Source organism: Lolium rigidum, chromosome 1 (genome assembly GCF_022539505.1).
Source record: "Lolium rigidum isolate FL_2022 chromosome 1, APGP_CSIRO_Lrig_0.1, whole genome shotgun sequence".
Taxonomy (NCBI): Eukaryota; Viridiplantae; Streptophyta; class Magnoliopsida; order Poales; family Poaceae; genus Lolium; species Lolium rigidum.
In genome coordinates this window covers 60218102-60236824 of record NC_061508.1, presented here as the reverse complement: position 1 = coordinate 60236824, position 18723 = coordinate 60218102, and positions in this window count along the sequence as shown.

Genomic DNA, 18723 nt, shown 5'->3' with positions numbered 1-18723 from the left:
AACCTTAATCATTCCCACTTAGCATCACACCATTGTGATGAACCCCAATAGCATCTAGGCCCAATATTTATCATTACATAACTATAGTCCACTGAACCTTACAACTAATTCATAATTGTGAACCATCCTATTCAGAAGCCAATCATTCCTTACTTAGTGGATCAAGTAGCAAAACCTAGACAACCTCAACCCTAATTGATATACTTCTTATTAATTAAGAAGTATGTTCTTCAAAAGTTATTCTTTTGAAGAAAATAAGGAATCATCATCAACCCTGCTTATAAGAACCTATAAACCCTAGCCAGCTATCACTAGCAAGATAAACCCACCTTGACAACCACCATGTATAATAAATTGCTTAGGATGCCTAGGCTTATCTTAACCCTACAAGCTCTAGGTATTGATGAATCCAACTTTGTTGGGATCCATCTAATACCTATTCCAAGCAACTACATGCAGCCATAGTCAACCATAGAAAACCACCCACTTAATTATCATACTTGTTCTTTATTAAAGAACATGTTCTTCAAAAGTTATTCTTTTAAAGTATATGATAATTAATCATTAACCATGCCATATAGTACTAAACTGACCACTGTTCTTTACTTGTTAATATTATGCCAATTATCATTCTTTGTGTGCTCAATTGATTATTATGCTCTATTAACTACCTGTTTATAATACCAAGTAATCACACCTGAATAAGAACTTGTTTGTGAATCACTCTAAAAGTGCAACACACCCTGAACCAATCACAACAACTCATTGATCCTAAATCATCGGGGTTAGGTCACGCTTAGAGTGATTGCATCTCATACTTATGCATTATTGCATCTTTGCCAATCTTTTAAACATCGTCCTTACCGGACGATGATGCTATTTCAGAATTTGGAGTAATTGCGTATCGAAGACCTTGCCTGCATAATCTTGCAGTCAAGAAAGGCAAGTTCATCACTTGCTCATGTCATTTGAGTATTTCTATCAAATTACTTGCAAAGTATTATGGTTATCACTATTGCATAAAAATCAAAACCACTACTTTCATAACTATGAATATGACTAAGTGGTGGGCAATGGAACCATGGATTGTGTTGATATGGTGGAGGTTCCATTGCACGGGTTTATATCCATCTAGGTTAAACAACAAATGTCGCCGAGTGATTCTTGTGCCGTAATACCCGTGTTAACCATAAGATCCGGAGTGGGACGGAATAGTCAAAAGTGTTTCCACCTCTCGTTCATCAACGGATGCGTTTTACGATAGACACTTGTATCCGTCGGCGGCAAGCGGTAGGCTGGGGAAGCCTTAAGTCCCCACGGCACGGTCCGTAGACACTTGTCGTTCGAAGAACAAGCGGTAGGCTGGGGAAGCCTTAAGTCCCCACGGTATTGCGGTCTATGAGGGATTGTAAGGTGTCCGGAACGGTCTATCCATGATGATAGGGGAAGGCATATGAATGCCCGGAACGGTCTCATCATGGATATAGGGGAGGACAATCTTACAAAAGGGTGGGTGTTCGAGGTAGCGGAGGAACATGATTGGCTAGACCTTATACCGGGCCTCACACCATAGGAAGTGTGGACAGGAATGTACACCTGGTTGGCACCAAGGTTAAGATCTCTTATGGGTAAAGCAACACACCTCTCGCGAGTGTAAAGAACCGTGACCTGTCACTCCCTGTTCCGGGATATGGAGCTGCGAACGCGGCCGGAAAGGAGCTCCATGAAGTTCTAGTAAACCGGTGAAGGCTGACGGACATAGCTCTTCTGAATAAAAGCAACCTCTTGAAGAAATGATTATGAAAACCTGCATTGGTATTAGACTTTCTGGTCTAATGCTGTAGCTAGTGCATTAAACACCTCTTCCCTATAATGAACTTGTTGAGTACGCTCGTACTCATCCCACTCTTAAATCCCCTGCTTAGATATGGAGGCCATGAAGGAGGATCTCCAGTACAACTCGAAGACCGAGGAGTCAACAACTACTTCAAGGAACAGAAACCTGCCGGAAGAGTCATATACCACAACCATCATGGAGAAAACCTAGATTAAGCAGTAGAAGGGAACTAGCTTCCTAAACCTAGCTCCTATTTAGCTAGAATCTATTCTTAGCCTCAGTAGCTAGTTAAATACTCTACAAATAGAGTTCGTGTTAGGACTAGTCTACGAGTCGTTCTTCTGGAGTTATTTGCAGTTTTACCTCATTGTAAAGTAGGAGGCTGTGATGATCTTATGTAACAGAGTAAGTGTTGTAATTCTATAGACATGCCTTGGACCCGCATATGTTTCTGTTGTACCACTCTAAGCGATGTAATACTAGTGGAACGGTGTTTCATTGGTGTTATATCGGACTTGCATACTACACCATGCAGTGGTATGCCGGGTCACCACAGTTGGTATCAGAGCAAATGCTTTGACCCTAGGATTAAAACCTTTAAAGGAGACCTATAGGATTGGTAGTGTCTATAGGAAGTTGTCTTAGCTAAACCAAATATTCTTATGAATTGAGATGGATATTCACTTGAGAATAATCCTGACACACTTGAGTCAACATTTCTTACCTATATTTCCTAAGTAATGTTAGCTAGCTAATCTCAAATTATGTAGGATACTCTTAAGACCCTAAAATAATTATGAGTAGACCACAGTTGGTATACAATACATGGTAGTCCAAAGAGAGGATACAACCATAAGGAAGATATCCTATTGGAATATGTGTACCAACATATGTTATGATTAAGTAAGAGTTATCCGGACACTGTAATAGGAGTAATATCAAGTGATGTAGATAATAAAGATATCCTAATAGAAGATGTAGACCCAGATAAATAATGAGTAAGTAAAATTATTTAGACATGCGAAACAATTGATAGTAAGTAATAACTATGAGTCAAATGAGGTAGCATAGACCATGATGAGTCAATCATGGGAAATAAGGAAGAATGATAGGAATAATATATGTCTATTTACATGGTAGAGTTGTTAATCATATAGGATTCACCTGAGAATCATTATATGACGGAATAGAACATCATTTAGGAGGAGAACAATAAGAAGCCAGACAATAGTGCAGGAACTGTGCTCCAAAAATATGGGAAGTGTGCCAAGCACATCATGACCATAGTCTTATGATAGTATAAACACTTGGAAGTATAGGAGCTACATTTCCATAGTTATGTGTTCAGAGTAGCAATGATAGAACCTAGACATATATCTCTCATTAAATAGTCCTCAACAAAATGGAAGTTTAGCTTGAACTTCCAAAGGAAATTAGGTGAACCTTAACCATCCCAAACCACTTTGTTTCAAGTTTATCTCATTGCAAATGTGCAATTAAGGTAAAGGTTGAGACAAATAGTAGAATTCCCTATATTCGTGCTAAGTATCACGATATAAACCTATATTATGTGGTGTTCTATACTACACATCAGAGCCTGATGTTTAGAGATGTCTTACTCAACAATCATATTCAGGCTTATGATGATGTGTACTACAAACACAAAGCTGAATCTTCTTGGATTTTAATGGATTTTAATTGTTTGACTAGATCCATGCATGAAGTTTGACTTCGATATGCAAATGCATGTTGCAATATCAAGTTCTTAATTGATGCTATAGATCTAGAGGGTAATGGAAAACGTGTGAGGAAGTGACGATTTCTGAAGATTATGAAGACAAGAAGAAGGTTCATCAGATAAAGGAAACAAAGTTGTGGGAAGCAACCACAATACTCTGAAGGAAGTATCAACCTAAACTCATGCTTTACCTCAACAGAGGAGTACTTTTGTACATAAGAAGCATGAAGGTGAGAAAGCTGGTGATTATGGTGACGCTCAAGCAGATCCATAGGCGACATAGAAGAGGGAATGCATGGGAAATCACTTCGAATACTATAATCATAGTGTCAGCTAGTGGTTTTCTTGCAACAATAAACCCTCGAAGATAGAAAGATGACCTATGAACCCATAGAAGATATAAGAAGACCATAGTTGGTATCAGAAGATCACAATTGATATAGGATCAATACTGCGAGATAAAATAGAAGATGTCTCGACCAGTTTATACGAACTTATAATAGAATCCATTTTTAGATATCAAATAGCCACAGTTGGTATAATAACCACAGCCGGTATCAGCTGGTAATACAAATAGTCCACGATTTAATTATTTGTAACAAACGTTTGTGAACAAATAAAAATCTTGTCAGCCAAATAGCTAGATCTATAAACATTTAGTCGAAGGATTCACATTGGATGTCCACAATTGAGTGGATACACCATAGATATTCTCCGCAAGAATTTATAAGAGTACAAACCATAAACTTGACATAGACCAATATTCTAACCACAAGTCCAATGGTTGGAAGAAAAAGGAGCTGAAGACCATAAGAAAACTCTAAGGGGTAGAGTAAAGATTGAGTTGATTGTACAATAACTCAATATTTTGAGCTAGATAGAAGCAGATGGTCTGAACTGAGAGGAAGTTCGATCTTATTTTCATAAGATTGTTGAACACTACTTTCAGAAGGATGTCAGACCAGAAGCCAAGGTTCATACCTCGAGGAAGTAAGAAGTGGACTATAACTTGAGAGAGTGAGTAAAATTTACTCGAAGTACGGAAGTTCAAGTAAGCTAAGTATAATGAAGTTGGACGAAGAAAATACCATAGACCAATAAAGCCAAGATGGTCAAAGAATGAAGAAGATTGAACATACCAATATCAAAGACGAATAGAATGATTCCTTTCATGGAACCTAAATAACCCAAAATAGTTATAGGTATCAACTATAAACCATGATTGGATGGACTAAATGAGTCTAATCCATTCTTAGAGGAATAAATCACCATGATCAATTCCATAGTAGTACCTTACCAAGTACCATTATTGTAGTTTTGGTAGTAAGAGAAGAACAAAGACCTATTTTATCAAATAGGAGAATGTTATTCAATTAGTCCTCAATTAAGACTGTCAGGACAAGAAGAAGTCCTAATAATTGAATATTCAATGAGAAAGGAAACAAGCTTATAATATTGGAGGAAATCATGGAAGTAAAGGAAGTAATAGTTGCTTGGTGTCAAACACTAATGGATTCCAGGAAGAATCTGGACAAGGGATATATTCAATTATATCCAGTGAGATCACCACGGTGTTCGAGAAAAGATTTAGTCTGCACAAGTCAGATCCACACTCCGAAATGTGAGAGAGATCAAACTTCGAGGACGAAGTTTAGTTTAAGGGGTAGAGACTGTAATATCCCAGGTAATGGGGTTACAAAAATAAAGGAAACAGATGTGTGCATTGCATTCATGCATAGAAAATCTGGGGAATTTTCGCGCTTTAAAGTAAAACAGTCACAGTAACTGAAGTTTCACTTGACCTTGGTGGAATTGAAGTAGCTCATCAAGTCAATCGCTATAAACCTCAATGTGACTTTGTTAAAACCTTGTTTTGGGTAGAGATGATTTGATCTAAAGGGTTAGATCAAATGGAAGTAAAATAAACACAAGAAATCATTAATCAAGGATCAACTACTTGATCTAATTAAATATCACAACATGGTATTCCTTGCCATAACATAAGAACATCTGTTCAATTATAAATCAACTAACCATAAATGAAGAAACCATTCTTCACTTATCTTTTCCATGTCTTAAAACTAATCCTTGATCCTACCATGGACCTCATGGTATTCATTTTACTTCACTCTTGGAAACAAGACAAGGAGATCAACTCAAGAAATATATATTCCTCTCTATTCCAAATTATTAAGCATCAAACCTAGAGAGGTGAGAGTTCTATTCTAATTATTAAAGAAGCAATAACAAACCTTGAGCTAAACCTTGGATATACATCCAAGTATTCAAATCATCATCTCTAAGAGGAACCTTAGAGTATTATTAAAGTCCTTTCCAAAATGAGAGAGACCAATTATACAAATCATCATCTTTCCAGAGAAAACCTAGGATGTTAATCAAGACAATCCTTAGAGAGAGAACCCATTTCTGTTAACCATAGGTGTTGGTGACCACATCATTATCTTTGGAGAATAAACTTAAGTTAGCATTGTAGTCCTTCTCAAATGAGACAGGGACCATTCATACTAATCCAAGCTTTACCTATTTTAGAATAAAGGACAACCTTTGAACTAAAGTATTAGGTTGTAAACCATTTCCCTTGGAGTGGTGAGATAACCCACTATCACATGGTATAATACCATATCCATGAATTGATAAGGTAAGTAAGAGACCAACCCAATTAAGCTAGACAAATGGAACCTTAGCCTAGATACCTAAGGAGATATTAGGAGTACACCATCAACCCAAGATTAACCATTCCTAAATGAGAAAGCTCAACCTATGGTGTTATACTCAAGATAATTGAGACAACCATAACCATGCCCTCTCAAGAAACTATAAAATAAAGTAAATATTTAATTGATCAAGACAACACTTGATCTTGGGAGTAAGAAAACCATTCAAGGAGAGATACCTTAGGAAGCCCAACTTTGATCATTATAAATTGTGTAGTGATCATAAACCCTAAGAACTAGAAGTAGAAGATATAAGCCCATAAGAACCAAAGTGAGAAACCATCCATCATCATAACCAAAGTTAACTATAAAAAGTAATATAACTACTTTAGTTACCTTAATAACAAATTAAGGATAATAATAGAAGTTGTTGGTAAAATATAAAATCAATTCTCAACACCTTAGTAACTAGAGGAGAACATAAAATATTAAGCAAGTAACCCCTTATCATGGTTAGGGGAGACTAAACCCTAGCACATGCAATATGGTGTTATCCCATCTCTATAACCTAGAATTAAATCTCAACCCTAGTTTGAGTATCACTTGGGTGATCATAACTAAAACCTAAGCCACAACTAAGTTCCAAACCATATGCCATTTGGTAAATAACATTAGAACCCTAGTATTGCACATTAATCAATTCTTATGCTTCAATTCTTGAACATAAGAAAAACCATGTGCACCATTATATGGTTTAAACCATATATGTAGTGATCAACTATTTATCCTTGTAACCAAGACCAAGCCATCATGGGGAAAATATCTACTTTAGACATTTTCAAAGATAATAAGAGTGTTAACCTTGAAAGAGAGTTATAAGAGAGATCACAAAACTATAATAAATAGGTGATCACATAAAATAATATGCAAGTGAAACCAACCCTAAAATAAGAAACCAAGACCTCCTAATAATCTTTAAAATGCCTTGGGAGCAATTCTCCACTTTAAATAATTCAAAAGAGAGTTGTATTGCAGGGAAGAAAAGGAATTTCAAAGAATATACCAACTCATGGCTAAATTGAAATTTAACTAAAACTCACAAGGATTCAAATAAAATCATGCATTACACATTAGTTTGGACAAAGGAATCATGCAATGATCATTAGGGCTAAGCTTTAATTAAAAATAGGTATAAATATCTGAAAGCATAATTGAATTCAAATATGAATTCAAAACAGAATTAATAAAATCATAAATTCAAAACAAGTAATAAAACAGAAAATGAATAAAAGAAATAAAGGAAGAAGGCTTACCTGGACTTACCTACCGCAGCAGACCCGAGCAAGAGAGGCCCAGAAGCAGCCCACCATCACCAGGCCAGCACAGCCCAACACCATCCCACGTACCCTTTCGACAGAAAAAAATAAAACGAAGTCATCCTCATCCTCTCCATCGTGCCTGGAGGACAGCACGACGGCGTGCTTGCCTTCTCCTTCGCGCTGGCGCCATCTCCTCGACCGAACCTTGACGAGGCAAGCGCCCAGGCGCCATATAAAAGCTGTGGACGAACCCTAGTCGCCCTCTTCTCCCTCACTGTCTCATTTTCTCCCAATTCCGAAACCCTGGCCGAACCACTCCACCTCACCGCCGGCGAAGGACGCCTCCCCGAGCCAAACCAAGCACACCAGAGTGACCGCCGTCATCGACTTGCTACTCCTGTAGAAGGAATCGAGCCGGAGCAGCCCGTAGCGCCGACACCGACCTCATCCCCTCCGTCGGCCGGCGCCATGAATTCCGGCGACACAGGACCCCATTGACCTCGCCGACACCCCCGTCGTACTCACGGTGAGTTGCCGGTTCGTTTGATCATATTGGCATGCTTCCTCGTGTCCTGCATCGCCATCACGCCGCGTCTCTGTGAGCCCCGCCGCTCGGTCTCGCCGGCGAGGGAGCTCCGGTGACCCAACAACGGCGGCGCCACCCTCAAAATGTTCATCTCGATGCCCTGAGTCATACCCATATAGCTCCCCAACCGCGTGTGACTGAAATCATCGGCGAATGCCGAATTCCCTGCCGCCCAGTAGCTCTCTCGATATGAACTCGATTTTGACTCGGTCCACGCTCGCGTGGCCGCCAACGTGGACACCTGGTCCACCAGTCAGTGCCTGGGTACAGTTTAGACCGGGTACGTTTAGCTAATTCGTTTATTTTATTTCAAATCCAATAATTGCTGAAACTTTGACAAATTGTTGAAAATCCAAAATAGCTCAGAAAAATAAGTATAAGATATCAAAATTCTTATAAAGATAAAACCTATTCAATAAAAATATAAAATGAAATTTTTATTTTTAATAAAAATTCAATTATTTAATAATTGTTATTTAAGTCTTTAATTTTAATTCTAAATACAATTAAAATTCAATTATTAGTAAAAAAATTCATAAAATAAATAAAAACCAGTAAGCAAATAAGGAAAACATTAAAATTACTTTTCCTTTGCTATTAACTTATTAAATCCTTATTAGGAGGATTTAAACCCTAATTAATAATTATCTTAATTATTAATTATTTAAAAATAATAACATGCCAAATCCAATATTAATTTTATTTCAAAATTATTAATAACTTCAACCTTAAAGTGAAGTTATTAATTCAAGAACTTTAGGGTATTTAGAAAACCCTAATTTCATAAGTAATAGAACCAGGAACCCATAATTTCATGTGGGACCCTAAAACCCTAATACCCTTAGGCAACCTAAATCCATTTATTCATATGAACCCTAATTTGTTTCTAACCTAAACCCTAGGATAGGATAAGTGATCATGATATTTTCCTTTTGATCCATAGAACCATAATTAGCAAGTAAATACTTACCATGTTCACATAAAATGTAGGAGTCCTATTATCCATAATTCAGTATTCCATGTATGCATACCTACTTAGTTAATCAAGTAGGGTGAGCCAAGTGTAAACCCTAGATCCTATTACCAAAACACCAACCTTAATCATTCCCACTTAGCATCACACCATTGTGATGAACCCCAATAGCATCTAGGCCCAATATTTATCATTACATAACTATAGTCCACTAAACCTTACAACTAATTCATAATTGTGAACCATCCTATTCAGAAGCCAATCATTCCTTACTTAGTGGATCAAGTAGCAAAACCTAGACAACCTCAACCCTAATTGATATACTTCTTATTAATTAAGAAGTATGTTCTTCAAAAGTTATTCTTTTGAAGAAAATAAGGAATCATCATCAACCCTGCTTATAAGAACCTATAAACCCTAGCCAGCTATCACTAGCAAGATAAACCCACCTTGACAACCACCATGTATAATAAATTGCTTAGGATGCCTAGGCTTATCTTAACCCTACAAGCTCTAGGTATTGATGAATCCAACTTTGTTGGGATCCATCTAATACCTATTCCAACAACTACATGCAGCCATAGTCAACCATAGAAAACCACCCACTTAATTATCATACTTGTTCTTTATTAAAGAACATGTTCTTCAAAAGTTATTCTTTTAAAGTATATGATAATTAATCATTAACCATGCCATATAGTACTAAACTGACCACTTGTTCTTTACTTGTTAATATTATGCCAATTATCATTCTTTGTGTGCTCAATTGATTATTATGCTCTATTAACTACCTGTTTATAATACCAAGTAATCACACTCGAATAAGAACTTGTTTGTGAATCACTCTAAAAGTGCAACACACCCTGAACCAATCACAACAACTCATTGATCCTAAATCATCGGGGTTAGGTCACGCTTAGAGTGATTGCATCTCATACTTATGCATTATTGCATCTTTGCCAATCTTTTAAACATCGTCCTTACTGGACGATGATGCTATTTCAGAATTTGGAGTTATTGCGTATCGAAGACCTTGCCTGCATAATCTTGCAGTCAAGAAAGGCAAGTTCATCACTTGCTCATGTCATTTGAGTATTTCTATCAAATTACTTGCAAAGTATTATGGTTATCACTATTGCATAAAAATCAAAACCACTACTTTCATAACTATGAATATGACTAAGTGGTGGGCAATGGAACCATGGATTGTGTTGATATGGTGGAGGTTCCATTGCACGGGTTTATATCCATCTAGGTTAAACAACAAATGTCGCCGATGATTCTTGTGCCGTAATACCCGTGTTAACCATAAGATCCGGAGTGGGACGGAATAGTCAAAAGTGTTTCCACCTCTCGTTCATCAACGGATGCGTTTTACCGTAGACACTTGTATCCGTCGGCGGCAAGCGGTAGGCTGGGGAAGCCTTAAGTCCCCACGGCACGGTCCGTAGACACTTGTCGTTCGAAGAACAAGCGGTAGGTCTGGGAAGCCTTAAGTCCCCACGGTATTGCGGTCTATGAGGGATTGTAAGGTGTCCGGAACGGTCTATCCATGATGATAGGGGAAGGCATATGAATGCCCGAACGGTCTCATCATGGATATAGGGGAGGACAATCTTACAAAAGGGTGGGTGTTCGAGGTAGCGGAGGAACATGATTGGCTAGACCTTATACCGGGCCTCACACCATAGGAAGTGTGGACAGGAATGTACACCTGGTTGGCACCAAGGTTAAGATCTCTTATGGGTAAAGCAACACACCTCTGCAGAGTGTAAACAACCGTGACCTGTCACTCCCTGTTCCGGATATGGAATCGCGAACGCGGCCGAAAGGAGCTCCATGAAGTTCTAGTAAACCGGTGAAGGCCGACGGACATAGCTCTTCCGAATAAAAGCAACCTCTTGAAGAAATGATTATGAAAACTCGCATTGGTATTAGACTTTACGGTCTAATGTCGTAGCTAGTGCATTAAACACCTCTTCCCTATAATGAACTTGTTGAGTACGCTCGTACTCATCCCACTCTTAAATCCCCGCTTAGATATGGAGGCCATGAAGGAGGATCTCCGGTACAACTCGAAGACCGAGGAGTCAACAACTACTTCAAGGAACGAAACCCGCCGGAAGAGTCATATACCACAACCATCATGGAGAAAACCTAGATTAAGCGATAGAAGGGAACTAGCTTCCTAAACCTAGCTCCTATTTAGCTAGAATCTATTCTTAGCCTCAGTAGCTAGTTAAATACTCTACAAATAGAGTTCGTGTTAGGACTAGTCTACGAGTCGTTCTTCTGGAGTTATTTGCAGTTTTACCTCATTGTAAAGTAGGAGGCTGTGATGATCTTATGTAAAGAGTCAGTGTTGTAATTCTATAGACATGCCTTGGACCCGCATATGTTTCTGTTGTACCACTCTGAGCGATATAATACTAGTGGAACGGTGTTTCATTGGTGTTATATCAGACTTGCATACTACACCATGCAGTGGTATGCCGGGTCACCACAAGGCAGCACAAGCCTGCCTACGTTGTTCATGCGTTGCTCGTACTGAAGCCTTTTTGATGGCGAGCAATGTAGTTATCTTAGATATGTTAGGGTTAGCATTGTTCTTCGAATTACATGCTTTCGTAGTGCAACCCTTGCATATCTAGCCGCCCTTACACCTATCTTAGGTGTAGGGGCGGCACCCCGCTTGATCATAGTTTAGTAGATCTGATCCGTTACGGTTGCTCCTTGTTTCATCAAGGATTAGTTTAACATCCGCAATAGTTAGGCCTTACAAAGGGTTGGAGGATCCAGCGGCGTGTAGGGTGGCGTTCGCTAGCCCTAGAAAGGATGTTCCGGGGATCAACCTCGTGTTGGTTTTTAGGCCCTGTCTAGGATCGGCTTACGGTCACCGTGCGCGAGCGCGAGGCCCAATCGTGAGTAGGATGATCCGATTATGCGGTGAAAACCCCTAAATCGTCGTAGATCTCATTAGCTTTACCTTGATCAAGCAGGACCACCATATATTCGGACACCCCGTCCGGATCATGGGTGGATCGGCTCTTTGAGCCGATTCACAGGATAACCTGAGAGCCGATCGAGGCTCGTATTTAATGTTTACGTGTATGCCATGCGGGAAACTAAGCGAGGCATCATCCACACCTTCCCGACCAGGTATAGGTCGGGTGGCACGCCCTTGTGATAAACATCGGACGTGCGACCAGGAGGCTTTGCGGGCCGTCGCTCTGAGGGACTGGGGCCAGCCGCAGCCCTAGTTGTTCCCGGCTCTACCGTGTTGCCCGTCTCTGCCCGCCAGGGGGTTTCTGACGTCAACACATTCTGGCACGCCCGGTGGGACGCCCTTCGTCATCCACAACATCGCCATCTACATCCGAGATGGCGGAAGGCACTCCGGTCAAGTACGAGGATCTGCCTGATGAGCTCAAGAAAAAGCATGACGAAATCAAGGCGACCCTCGAAGCCGAACCCATCGGCTCTTTCCACCGAACCCACTCCCATGGCGTCAGGTGGAAGGGTTTCACACCTGAAGGCGCACTCGATGGAGTGGACCTGTCCGCCCCGTCAGAAGAATGCACCAGGTCGCTGAAGTACGAGGATCTGCCCGAGGAGCTCAAAAGGAAACATGACGAGATCAAGGCAACCCTCGAAGCCGAACTCATCGGCTCCTCTGAGAAGACCCGGCCGCACGATGTCAAGCTCGGTAGAGACTCACGTCCGTTGCCTGGCGTCAACATGGTGGATCCCAGCCACTCCATAGGCCAGCCAAAGTTCTCCTTTGGTGTCAACATGGCAGGGCTTGCGAGCCGCCATGGCAAGGACGAAGCAGAAAGCAGCCACTCCCGTGGCAAGGACAAAGAGGAGGCCGATCCACGCGACCGGCCCCGAGATGATGACAGACGGTACCTGACAGAGGAGGAAATGAGAAGCGTGCGGTATCAACATCCACTCTCCGAGCACCTCCTCAACAAATATGAGCAGCAGTACGACCGACGTCGGCACTACGACGTAGATGATGAGAGAAATTGTCGGTCCGATGCGAGAGGTCGGAGGTACCGTCAACATGATAGAAGCAACGACGGGTACAATCGTCGCGCCGAAGGAAGGTCAAGGGGGCAGGATGACATGGATAGGCACTGGGACTGTCCGTTCTTCAAACATTGCTGGGACTCAGGAATGAGCCGATTGCCAACAATCGGCAATTGCCCAGAATGCAACCAGAAGAAGAAGGAGGCAGCCAGCGTGTCCGTGTTCGAGCGCTTAGGGCCTCTCCCGCCACAAAGAAAACGCGTTGAGTCCCCTCGATGGGAAGATCTCGAGGATTCAGAAAACGAGGGACAAGAAGAAGAAGAAGACAGGTACCACCGGCCAAGGTGGTGCCCTGATGGACTCAGCCGTTCTCAGAAACGCAGGGTTCAGCGATTGCGCGGCCTGGAGGAAGCCGAGAGGTTATACTTGCATACATTGAGGAAGGCAAGGCCTAATCTGGCCGCGAAGATCCAGCGAGCCCTGGATGAAGAGGGTCGTCCACGGAAAATGGAGTGGCGCCCCAAGCAAAGGAAATCCGATGATGAAACATCGACTGGCACAAACATGGTGCTCGTTCTTCCGACGAAGCTTAGTGCTCCACGATTATATGATACACTCAAGGTGGACGACAACAGGCGCACCAACATGATAAAGTCAGAGATTGGGCTGGTTTTATCTACCGGCCTGAGCAAGTAGCAAGAGCTCGTCAATAAGCTAACGTGGCGAGGCTGATCCTTGTGATCGGCCCCAAAAAAATTTTGAAGGGACCTCACAAAACCTTCACCGAACAAGCAACATGGAGGCCGATCCCAGCAATCGGCCAAAATTATCCTCACCATCCATTCTGCCTGGGCTCAACATGTAATCCAACAGAGCCGATACCATCAATCCTCCTGACAGAGTCGGCTCGGGGGGGCACCCAGGTGGATATAAACACGAGGATATGCAATAGAAGTGTCTCATCCTTTGATGATGATTGGAGTATGGGGGCCGATACATAAATCGGCCGAAAATTCAAAAAAAAAATTTAAGCACAGCCGATGTGCAGACATCGACTTAAGGATCGAAGGAGCAGGAGTGGATCTTCTCTTCGAGGACCCCTAATTCCCGTTGGCAAGTCTTCAGCCTAAGACCGGGAGAACAGCTCGATGACGAAGCAATCGGTTGTAATGTTTTGACCAAGGTGGTGACTTGGTAGCTATCACTTCCAGGGGGTGTTACGTCCAGAGTTTTGGAGGGCATCAGAAGTGCAAAAACATCCCCACCGGGAGTTGCCTCAGCCTGCCAAAGACGATGAGCCGATCTGAGCTGGTGAGGCTCGGGGGGCAGCTTACCCCGAAGGATCCTTTGCTACAGGAAGCCAATTTTGTTGGAATCGGCTGGCTCTGCATCACAACTTGTCTGAAGAATGGGGCTGATATTGCAAAATTATCAGTTTTCAGCATGCCCGTCGATTCAGCGACAAGCCTGTGGCTCTGTCGTAGACACTTGCTCGAAGCCGATTGCCGACTGGTAGATGGGCTGGTTAGATTCATAATCAGGTTTAATGATCCCTTTTGAGGTGTTTCGTGATGCAGAGCCGGTGCACGGTCATCGACCTTAGTACAAGTGCGCAAAGTTGCCGAGGCTGCCGGCTCAGCAGTACTATCGGAGGAATGATGGCATGCAAGTCAGCCTTGTCCATGGAGCCGTGGGTAATCATCCACCGTATCGACCGCCAACGGAAGAAAGGTGATCGGCTGGTGGCCCCGCAGATAACTCTCTTGGACGTGATCGAGCCCGCCCCGAAATGTCGATGATCCGGGAAACCGATTTGTTGGAATCGGCCGATGCGGCACCACAGCTTGGGAAGCCGGTGATGGTCCATTAGGCTGGTCCATTGTTTATCCTCGCCTCGGCCGAGGCTCGGGGGCAGCTCGCCTCAAGGTTTAGCCGATTTTGTCGAAATCGGCTTACTCTTCATCACGACTCGTTTGAAAGATGATGAATTATTGCGTAAGGAAACCGCGGAGCTGAGTGAGCGGAATTTGGAGAGGATAATGCGGCGGAAGAATGTCTGAAATTTAAAGTTAATAAGGAGACTGGACATTATTTCGGGGTTTCGCCGCTAAGTTTAACATGCCATCCTGTGAGATCTGCATTTACAAGTCCTAGGATTTGCGCGATTATGGCTTGGCCTTGTTTGACCGGGAGTTTGGGTCCGGATGATCTATCTCGAAATTTATCGTGAGGGACCGATGCGCTGCCATCGGCTCACTGGGCTTTGACCAAATTGACAATCGGCAGAATCAGCACGAAGGACAATCGGCTAAATTATCCTAAGGGAAATCGGCAAAATCAAATTGGGGAATTTCTTCATTGATAAACCAGATTTCTTACACAGAAGAGCTGATTGCTCTCAAAAGGGAGTACTAAGGGGGTACATTGCCCCGTCTATCGCTATCGATCCTGTGCTAAGGGTCCTATCTACGGGCCGTTGCTGCCCTCGTCGCCGCCGTCATCGCCGCTGTCGGCGCTGCTCCCGGCCGGCTCGTCGTCGCTGCTCCAGCGGCCGCCGGCAGGACCTTCGTTGTCCTCGTCTTCCTCGTCGTCGTCGTCGTCGTCGTCGTCGTCGCTGTCGAAGTCACTCAGATTCCCCGGCCAGGGGCAATGGCGCTTGGCCGGCGGCTCGTCGGGGAAGCTGTCGTCGTCGTCGTCCTCCTCTTCCTCCTCCTTCACCTCCTCGGAGGTGGTGAAGTCGTCCCCGGAGAAGCGATCGTCATCGCTCTCCTCCTCCGATTCCCCGTCGGCGAGGAAGCGGAGGTCACTCTCCCCATCCGTCGAGGATTTGTCATCCTCCGACCAGAGGGAGAAGTCATGGCTCGACTCCTCCCCGGCCTCAATGGCGCGGCGGATGTTGGCCGCGTGGACCTCCGCCGGGTTCGGCTCCGGCGTCGGCTCGCGAGACGGAGAGGACTGGGTGGAAAGATCCGACGAGGCGGAGGAGGAAGAAGACATTGTGGCAGAGGAGGGTTTTTTTGGAAGTGCTAATGCGAAGAGGATGAAGAGGAAAACGGTTCGATGCGGTTAAATGAAAGGAGATGGGGATTTAATTTTCGAGCAGTTTTCGAGGACATGGTGCCAAAACCGTCAAATCGTGCTGAGAAGTTGGGAAGGCAAGTCGTCATGATGAAGCATACTGCGACGGTTCTACTCTGCCACGACATGACCCCTCGGAGGAAAAACAGAGTGGTTTTGAAATTATCATTACCAAAACCAGGGGGCATGTGTTATCACCAGATTTTGGCTAAATCAGGAGGTGGGCCGCGATCAAGATGGGCTTGGTGGATTACACGTGGAAGATCTCTGAAGCGGCCTTGTTCGGAGAATTTGGGCTAGATTGCCCATGTATCTTTAATTACAATAGATTGTATCTAGATTAAAAGTTAGAGTTTATCTCGTGCACGGTTTAGTGCACGCCCACATTAGAAAGTCCGCTGGACTATAAATATGTATCTAGGGTTTATGGAATAAACAACAACCAACGTTCAACCACAAACAAATCTCGGCGCATCGCCAACTCCTTCGTCTCGAGGGTTTCTCCGGTAAGCACCATGCCGCCTAGATCGCGTCTTGCGATCTAGGCAGCACAAGCCTGCCTACGTTGTTCATGCGTTGCTCGTACTGAAGCCTTTTTGATGGCGAGCAACGTAGTTATCTTAGATATGTTAGGGTTAGCATTGTTCTTCGAATTACATGCTTTCGTAGTGCAACCCTTGCATATCTAGCCGCCCTTACACCTATCTTAGGTGTAGGGGCGGCACCCCGCTTGATCATAGTTTAGTAGATCTGATCCGTTACGGTTGCTCCTTGTTTCATCAAGGATTAGTTTAACATCCGCAATAGTTAGGCCTTACAAAGGGTTGGAGGATCCAGCGGCGTGTAGGGTGGCGTTCGCTAGCCCTAGAAAGGATGTTCCGGGGATCAACCTCGTGTTGGTTTTTAGGCCCTGTCTAGGATCGGCTTACGGTCACCGTGCGCGAGCACGAGGCCCAATCGTGAGTAGGATGATCCGATTATGCGGTGAAAACCCCTAAATCGTCGTAGATCTCATTAGCTTTACCTTGATCAAGCAGGACCACCATATATTCGGACACCCCGTCCGGATCATGGGTGGATCGGCTCTTTGAGCCGATTCACGGGATAACCCGAGAGCCGATCGAGGCTCGTATTTAATGTTTACGTGTATGCCATGCAGGAAACTAAGCGAGGCATCATCCACACCTTCCCGACTGGGTATAGGTAGGTGGCACGCCCTTGTGATAAACATCGGATGTGCGACCAGGAGGCTTTGCGGGCCGTCGCTCTGAGGGACTGGGGCCAGCCGCAGCCCTAGTTGTTCCCGGCTCTACCGTGTTGCCCGTCTCTGCCCGCCAGGGGGTTTCTGACGTCAACAGACTGACAGTATATTTAGGAAACAAGAATGTGGACCTGGGGCATCGTCAATTTCTTCCAAAACAAGATCACGTAAGAAAAAGAGGAAAGCATTTCAGAGGTGAGGCAGATAACCGAACGAAGCCTACCCGCCCTACTGGGGATGTTATATATGATATGGTCAAGGATTTAAAAGTGATCTTTGGAAAGGACCCTGGCGGACAATCTGTTCCGCATGATGTGGACGGACACGTACCCATGTGGAAGAAGATGCCTATATTTTGGGAGCTACCCCTATGGGAAAATCCTAGAGGTTCACTCTGCAATCGACGTGATGCACGTGACAAAAAATCTTTGCGTGAACCTGCTAAACTTCTTGGGCGTGTATGGGAAGACAAAAGATACACCGGATGCACGACAGGATCAACAATGTATCCACGAAGGAAACAACCTGAATCTAGAGAAGTATCAAGGTACTGCCAGCTACGCTCTTACCAAAGAAGAGAAGGAGATCTTTTTTGAAGTCCTGAGTAGTATCAAGGTCCCGTCTGGCTTCTCATCGAATATAAAGGGAATAATAAACATGTCAGAGAAAAAGTTTCAAAACCTAAAGTCTCATGACTGCCACGTGATTATAACACAATTACTTCCGGTTGCATTGAGGGGGCTTGTGCCGGAAAATGTTCGAGTACCCATTGTGAAGCTATGTGCGTTTCTCAATGCAATTTCTCAGAAGGTGATCAATCCACTAACTCTAAAAAATTTACAGAAGGATGTGGTGCAATATCTAGTCAGCTTCGAGTTGGTGTTCCCACCATCCTTCTTCAATATTATGACGCATCTCCTCGTTCACCTGGTCGAAGAGATTGCCGTTCTCGGTCCTGTATTTCTACACAACATGTTCCCCTTTAAGAGATTCATGGGAGTCTTAAAGAAATACGTTCATAACCATGCTAGGCCAGAAGGAAGCATCTCCAAGGGCTATGGAACAGAGCAGGTCATTGAGTTTTGTGTTGACTTTATTCCTGACCTTAAGCCGATCGGTGTTCCTGAATCGCGCTATGAGGGGAGACTGCGTGGAAAAGGCACGCTGGGAAGAAAGCAACAATGTGTATGGACGAACATTCTTTCAGTCACGCACACTACACAG